This window comes from Rousettus aegyptiacus, unplaced genomic scaffold (genome assembly GCF_014176215.1).
Source record: "Rousettus aegyptiacus isolate mRouAeg1 unplaced genomic scaffold, mRouAeg1.p scaffold_m13_p_5, whole genome shotgun sequence".
Classification (NCBI taxonomy): Eukaryota; Metazoa; Chordata; class Mammalia; order Chiroptera; family Pteropodidae; genus Rousettus; species Rousettus aegyptiacus.
Window position 1 is genome coordinate 72,896,461 of NW_023416308.1, and position 7,315 is coordinate 72,903,775.

Below are 7,315 nucleotides of genomic sequence, written 5' to 3' on the forward strand. Positions count from 1 at the left end.
ATGTTTGGTCATAGTGTCCAGTCACCTTGACAGGGGCCCCGGGAGGCAGTAAGTGAGGCCTTTGGTAGGTGAGGGAGCCCACATGGCTACAGCCCCACATGGCCACCCAAGAACCGCATGCAGCTGCAGGGGCTCAACACCACCTCGTGGACCTGAGTCTAAGCTGAAACTCCTTTCCAGTATTACTCTTGGGGAAGGAAGGTATGCTAGGCTCTCATCCTAACAGTCTTCATTCTACAGGGTGCTGTCCCAATACTTTATTGCAAACAAAACTGTTAGAAGACACATTAGCCCAATATTATCTCCAATAATATTGCATAAAATTGTTTCCTAAGCCATGCGTGGAAAGAGCAAGTTTTCTAAATTAATAGATTAAGTGAATGAATTTGATTTTAACAGCTTACTTAAGTAAACATTTGGCTAATTAATTTCCAGCCCTAAAACATTTTTTTTTGTTTGTTTTTGAACTTTACTGGGAAAAACATTCTTAAAATGTGTTCTTCTCAGGAAAATGGAGCATTCCTTGTGTTTGAACATCCAGGACGGCTGAGCAGTGGGTGTGGCCAAAGACCACGAAGCTAGACATTATAACCTGGGCTTAAGGGGCTGTCACCTGGCCCACCTGTGAGCAGGCTCCCTGAGCACCAGTGTCCACAGCTGTAAAGTAAAGGGTTTGGAGATCTCTGAAGGGAAGGCCTTTCCAGCCCTGGTTGCATAACTCCTTCTGGATCCACGAGCAGGTCCCTAAGGATATTACCCTGCCTTAGTGCTTGTGTTTTTAACCCAGTCCCAGGGCCACCAACCCAGAACTGGAAAACGTGATGTGCTGTCTGTGCACAGGTCTGGGCAAGCTGACCCTGGCATGATGGGCAAGTCAAAAGTGTCCCCCAAGTCGGAGCCTCCTTCCTTTTTCACCCAGTGGCCTGGGCCTCCCTGGGCCACCCCTGCCTCACCTATTTAACTAGGGGCTAAGCTTTGTTAGGGCATCTCCAGTTCAGACTTTGGGGGGACTCCTCCTGAGCACATGGCCCCTGGGCCCCACTGTGTTCGCATCTTAATCCCCTTTCAGGCCAGTCTCTTCCCAGACCTGTCCTTGGACCTGGCCCAGGGGGATCGTGTAAGTGCCACATGAGTGACTAAATGGGTGTTAGTGGAAAAGGGAGAGAATAATCAAATTGGTAATTGGGGGAATAAATGAGCTATATGAGTAAGGGAGTGCAGAGGAGTCCTAGGAAGGAAGGGGAGAAGGGTCCACACTGCCAGACCTGTCTAGCCAGCAGGCTACCCGGCAGATGGAAAGTCCTGGATAAAATGTTGCTGAATTAGCAGCTGCCAGCCATCTCAGGTTAGAATCCAGAGAGAAAGGATCCAAGGGGATAGACTCAGACAAGTTCCATGAGTGGGGAGAGGAGGAAGACAGGAAAAAAAGGGATGTGGGGTCTTCTTGGGGGGTTGCAGTGGATCAGGGCCCCATGGACTCAGGTATTCCTTCTCCCAAGATGCCTCATCCCAGAGTTGGGAGGTCTTCTGGTCCAGCTGAAAACTGAAGGTGGGGAATCCTAGCAATGGAAAGGAGGGAATTCGCAGAAGCTGTACTAAATCTCAAGTGTCATTCAGTTTCCTCAGTCTTTCTTTCTACCCTTAGGTGGGGAAACTGAGGCCAGGTAAGGCACTTCACTGGAATGGCCTCTGCACAGGGTATCTGAATGCCCAACTTGGACAAACTGAACTGGCCCCAGATAGACTGGCTCCAGATAGGCAAGCACCAGGCCAGGAACACCATGTGAACGTGGTACAAGGGGAAGGATGATCACATCATGCCACAGGGCTGCCAGATTGCAAGCAACCCTAGCTGGGCTTGATCCCAGGAAGCTACAAAAGGGACTCAGACAAAGGTTGCAACTAGTTTTCTATCTTTAAAAATCATTTTTATACACACACACACACATCGCCTGATAGCTATAGGCCTCGGGCTCTTTTTCTTCTCATTGTCACTCCATCCCTGACCCATTGGGGAACACATGACGTCAGGCATCAGGAGCTGCTCCACCCCCTCCCTTAGTCACTGAGCCCCTGCTGTGTGCCTCTACCCTTTGCTGAGCCACAAGGCCAGGAGAAAACAAGATATGGTCCCTGCCCTCCAGAACTTGGCTCCCTCTGTATCCCGGGAGACCTCATGGATTGAAAACTTACTGTGTGCTTGCACTGTGCTGGGCCTGAGTCTGTAACAGAACATGAGACAAAAAAGGCACCCCACTCAGGCAGTCTATATCTAGTGGGAAGAAAGCTACAATGAACATATGCACAGATAAATATGACGATATTGCATTGTGATATGCAATAGGAAGAAAATACAGTAAGATAATGAGCTAGAGCCTTGCTACTACAAGTGTGATCTGAAGACCAGCAGCATTGAATCACAAGAGAGAGCTCATCAAAAATGCAAGTTCTCAAGCCCTGTCCGGGACCTACAAATCAGAAACTGCGTTTTAACAAGGTCTGCAGGGAATGCCTATGGCCAGGGAGTCAGGAATTCACTCCAAACACATGATTAGTACCCCAAGGAAGAATAAATATCTGTGTTGAGACTTGAATGTTCTCAGCTTCTGGAAAATCTGTCTTTCAGGCAGAGAGAAGAGCCAGTGCTACTGATCATAAAACAATCTCCTTAAAGGCAAACCTAATTCACTGGGTGACCTTAGCAAGTCATTCCAACTCTTTAGGCCTGTTTCCCACCTGGAAAATTGAGGAGTTAAACTATTTTATTTTTTATTTTTATTTTTATTTTTTTAGGTGAGGCAAACCTTGGTTGACCTCACAGATTGCAAGGACCTTGTCAGCTTACCATAAGTTATTTTTTTTATTTTTTCACCTACAGCACCTGGTCTTCCTAGGTGGTCTCCCATCCAAGTACTAACTAGGCCTGACTCTGCTTAGCTTCCAAGATCAGACAGGATCGGGCTTGTTCAGGGTAGCATGGTAGTATACTGAAGAATTAAACTAAATAGAGGCTCTTTCAAGGTAAAAAAAAAAAAAAAAAAAATCCTCTAAATAGAGAATTTGGGACATCAAGAGTCGAATAACCAGGTGTGGCAGGGCCCTCTCTTTGGAATCCTCAGGTCACTCCAGGAGGCCCAGCCAGGACTTTTCTTTTACTCAGGAAGATGGGTATCTTCGCTGTTCAGGGTATCCACCACAAATTCTACTGATACAAATGCTTTGTGTGACTAGCTGACCAGAGGAGACCCCGGAAGCTGGCAGGTCTTCTGGTTCAGCTTCCAGTCCTGATTCCTCCCTGACACACCCCGCCCCCAGTTCTGAGAAGACCTAGTCCTTCTTCCAGCTGATGCAACAAGCTCCCAGAGCAGCCTAAGGGCTCTGGGCTTGCTGAATAGTAACGAGAGGGGCTGAAATGTCAAAAAAGTGCTCCCTAATCAGTCAGTCACAAAAGTCTGGATTACCAGAGCTGGATATACTATACAGATCCTGCAACCCAACCGCTACTTTACTGATGAGGAAACTAAGCCTCCAACTTATATTTCCAGTCATGTTTTGATCACTCCCCTGAAAGGACTTCACGGGCCATATATATCACTTACTATGATATTTTAAAATGCTTTGGCAAGACTAGTCACTCATACCGATAACATGTCTGTCTCTCCTCTACCTGGGAGCCCCCTGAGGGTAAGAAACAGATTGAATTCTTTTCTATGACTCCAGAAGCTCAGGAAAGTTTCCTTAGTTTGTTGATTGAAAAGAATGAATAAATGAAAACTGTGGGAATCTGTCTACCTTTGGTGTGCTTCCCAAGTATTTCTTTACTTCTTCCTCCATTCCATTAATCGAACACATTTTTATTGAGTTTCTATTTGGGAAACCTGGCCACAGAGGGTGCTCAGAAGGGAGGCTGTCAACGCCAGCCCCAGGGTTCTGGAGAGCTCAGAGATGGTGGGGCTTTAGCTCAGCTGCCTCCTTCTGAGATGGCCAGTCCTGACAGAGGAGCTCCAGGAATCATCACCCACTGGAGGAATCCTCTTACTCTGTCCACAGGGCTGGCTCCCAGGCTGGGATGCAGGCCAGAGTCCAGGACCCCTTCCCCACCCTGGACAGATGCTGGAGGTTGGGGGGCTTGGTTAAGGAAAGAGGAGATACCGATCAAGAGCTATGAGCTCATTGACAAAACTAGGCCCATGAACACTCTTCTTCTAGGCCCTCTGTTCACCCCTAGCCATCTCGTGGGGGCTCTCTCCCTTTCCAGCCAGGGGTTCACGGTGACTCCTGCTCTGGCTTCTCCATTAATTTCTCCCTACACAGTGAATTGTCCAGTAGGACAAGGGCTCGTCCTCCCTAGCTCAAATACCTTAATACTTCTTTGTATTAGCTTCCAATAGCTTCTGTAACAAATCACCACAAATTTAGAGGCTTAAAGAAGCACAAATGTACTATCTCAGTTCCCAGAGGTCGGAAGTCCATAATGAGCCTCTCTGGCCTAAAATCAAGGCGTCAAAAATAAGCAAGTAAGTAAGTAAGGTGTCAGCAGCCCTGTGTTATTTCTGGAGGTCCCAAGGCAGAATCTATTTCCTTGCCTTTCCCAGATTCTAGAGGTTACCTGCATTCCTTGGTTCATGTTCCCTTCCTCCATCTTCAAAGCCAGCAATGCCTTCTACTGCCATCTCTCTGGTTCTCCTTCTTCTTTACAAGGACTTTTATCATTACATTAGGCCCACCTGAATAATCCAGGATAATCCTCCCATCTCAAGGTCAGTTGATTAGCAATCTTAATTTTATCTGCATCCTTAATACGCCTTTGCTATGTAACCTAACATATTCACAGATGCCAGAGATTAGGACGTTAATATATTTGGGAGCCATTATTGTGCCCACCACACTCCTCATCTCTTTCACTTTGTTTTTACATGCCAGGACATTTCTTTAAATAAAATTTTGCACAGAAGCCTAATGAATAAAACAAATTGAGAGGAAATCAACTTGGCTGAAGCAGGATGAGGGAGGCTATTGCTGCCTCCTCTTCACCATCTTTCATTAGTCCCCAGGTCACCTCCAGAGAACCCAGGAGACTCCACAGAGCGCAGCTGGAAAACACCAGCCAACACCAAGCCTTATCTTGGCATTCAAGGCTTTAACTAGCCTTTCTGGCCTTATTTTCCACCACCAGATCAACAAACCCAAGCCCCACCTCTGGGCCAGACTCTGGACTAGGCAGGAGGGACACCTTGATGCATAGTCCCATGCCCCAGGAAACTCAGAATCCATTGGGTGAGGAGGACAGACAACTAAGCAGGCTCCTTCAACCTAGTTGAATAAGTACCACAAGAGAGGTGCTTAGGGAAGCTTCCTGAAGAAGTAACAACTTTGTGGAGTTTGCAAGGCAGAGAAAGGTGAGAAGAATCCTAAATGCAGGGTGGTAAGGGGAAAATGTTTATTTCTCTCGATAGATAGATAGATAGATAGATATAGCTATAGATACAGATATAGATAAACTATACACATAGTACATGCATTGTCTACTATATATGTATATACTATACAATACTGTAGAATATATATCAAAGTATATATATAATGTATACATTCCATATAGTATATATGTAATAAAGGATCTTTATTACAATTTTCATGGTTTCATGAATCTATACATTATTTTTGAATACAAACATATACGGTAAAGAAAATTTTGCATGGGAATGAAAACAGAAATTTAGAAGCCGTCTCTGGGAAGCAAGAGGAGAACATAGGTACTTTATATTTGTCAGGTCTTATTTCTCAAGCTGAGCGATGGGTACACGAATATTTATATATTTATTCTCTGATATTTTTGAATACATTATGTACTTATAAAAAAAGGAAAAGGAAAGCGGAAAATATTTTCCAGGCAGAAGTACCAGCCTGAGCAAAAGCAGAGAAGTGAAATAGCAAGACTACTAATGACTCTTCAATATGACCTCACTCTCCCAAACTCCACAATAATTTTTTTAAATCTTTGTTCCCTTTCTTCCTACCTCGCACCCTTTTGCCCAACCTCACCTCTAGTGGCTGACCTTTCTAAAAAGTTCAGTCCCCTCCCCTATTGGATTGGGTCTCAATCCGGTTGCAAGCTCACACCTCTCTTCTGCTGGTTCATTTCATGAATGTATGCATGTCCGGACCCAAAGACTCGCGGAAGGCTGAGCCGAGTCCAGCCCCAGGGCGCAGCACCGATGCGGGCGCCGGCTGCTGCAGCTCCTGCCAGCAGGGGGCGCTGCGCGACAGGCCAGGACCTGAGCTCGGCTGGCGCCGCCGCAGCGCTGCTCATCTCCGCAGCCCGTAGCAGCCCGGACCCTGACCGCCAGCCTGCTCGCCAAGGCTCGTTGTTTCCAGGCGATTATTGCTCTCCTCGTTTTGAAAGAGAAGGGTTGGCCTGTGGGAGAGAGAGTGGTAAAAAATTCTCTCTTTGTTCCAAGATCGTACTCCCCAGATAGGCGTCACGAATGTTTTGTAGCTGTTTATAAGAGGCTTGACTCAGCAATTGAAAAAGCACGGAGCCGATTTCTTTCTTTCCTGCCACTGCCCTTTCACACGGATTCTGTGGACTCATTCTATAGTGTTCCCTGATGACAACTCGGCAGGTCCCCTAGCTTTTCTGAAAGTCTCCCTTTTACTGTTAGGTAATTTCAACTCGTGAATAAGCCAATGATATAGCAAAAACTCCACCCTCCCTCCATCCAGTTCCGGCCACCTCTCGCGGAGACACCTGCTGCCTGGAGAAGGAACTGGGCATTCTCTCTCCCTCGCCTCTCTCTTCTGCTCCTCCTGTTCCTCCCCCCGGCTGCCCTAGGCTCTGCAGGGCTGGGTGGAGAAGTCTAACTATAACCAAGCCCTCTGGGCGTGGCAGGTTCCAAATGCTGACACTTTCCATCAGGAGCACTTTGATGGGCTCCTTGGAGACCCACCCACCACACCATTCATCTGCAGTACCCCTAAACGTAGCGGGGGGAGAGAGGGGGTTGTGCCTGCTTCTTCAGGCTGCTTATAGCCCCCACAGTTTCTGCGTCTCTCACACTTTCAGCTTCATTCTGCTGGAGTCCCCTTACCCCTAAATTTCAAGTCCTTTTCCACAGGATTCTTTCCAAGAAGGTCTACATTCTGCTACTTTCTGTGGAGTCAACATGTTGTCCTACAGGACACGAGCGCGCGCGCGCGCGCGCGCGCACACACACACACACACACACACAATTTTATAATTCTACATCTGGGTCTGCAGTTTTCATTTTTATTTAACAGGTTATCTTGGGTATCTTTTCATGTTAGTGCATGG

General features: G+C 46.8%; 1 pseudogene; it reads right to left on the reverse strand.

The window, feature by feature from the left end:
- Window positions 1-2,869: 2,869 nt before the first annotated feature.
- Window positions 2,870-2,988, reverse strand: LOC118603049 (annotated as a pseudogene).
- Window positions 2,989-7,315: the final 4,327 nt, after the last annotated feature.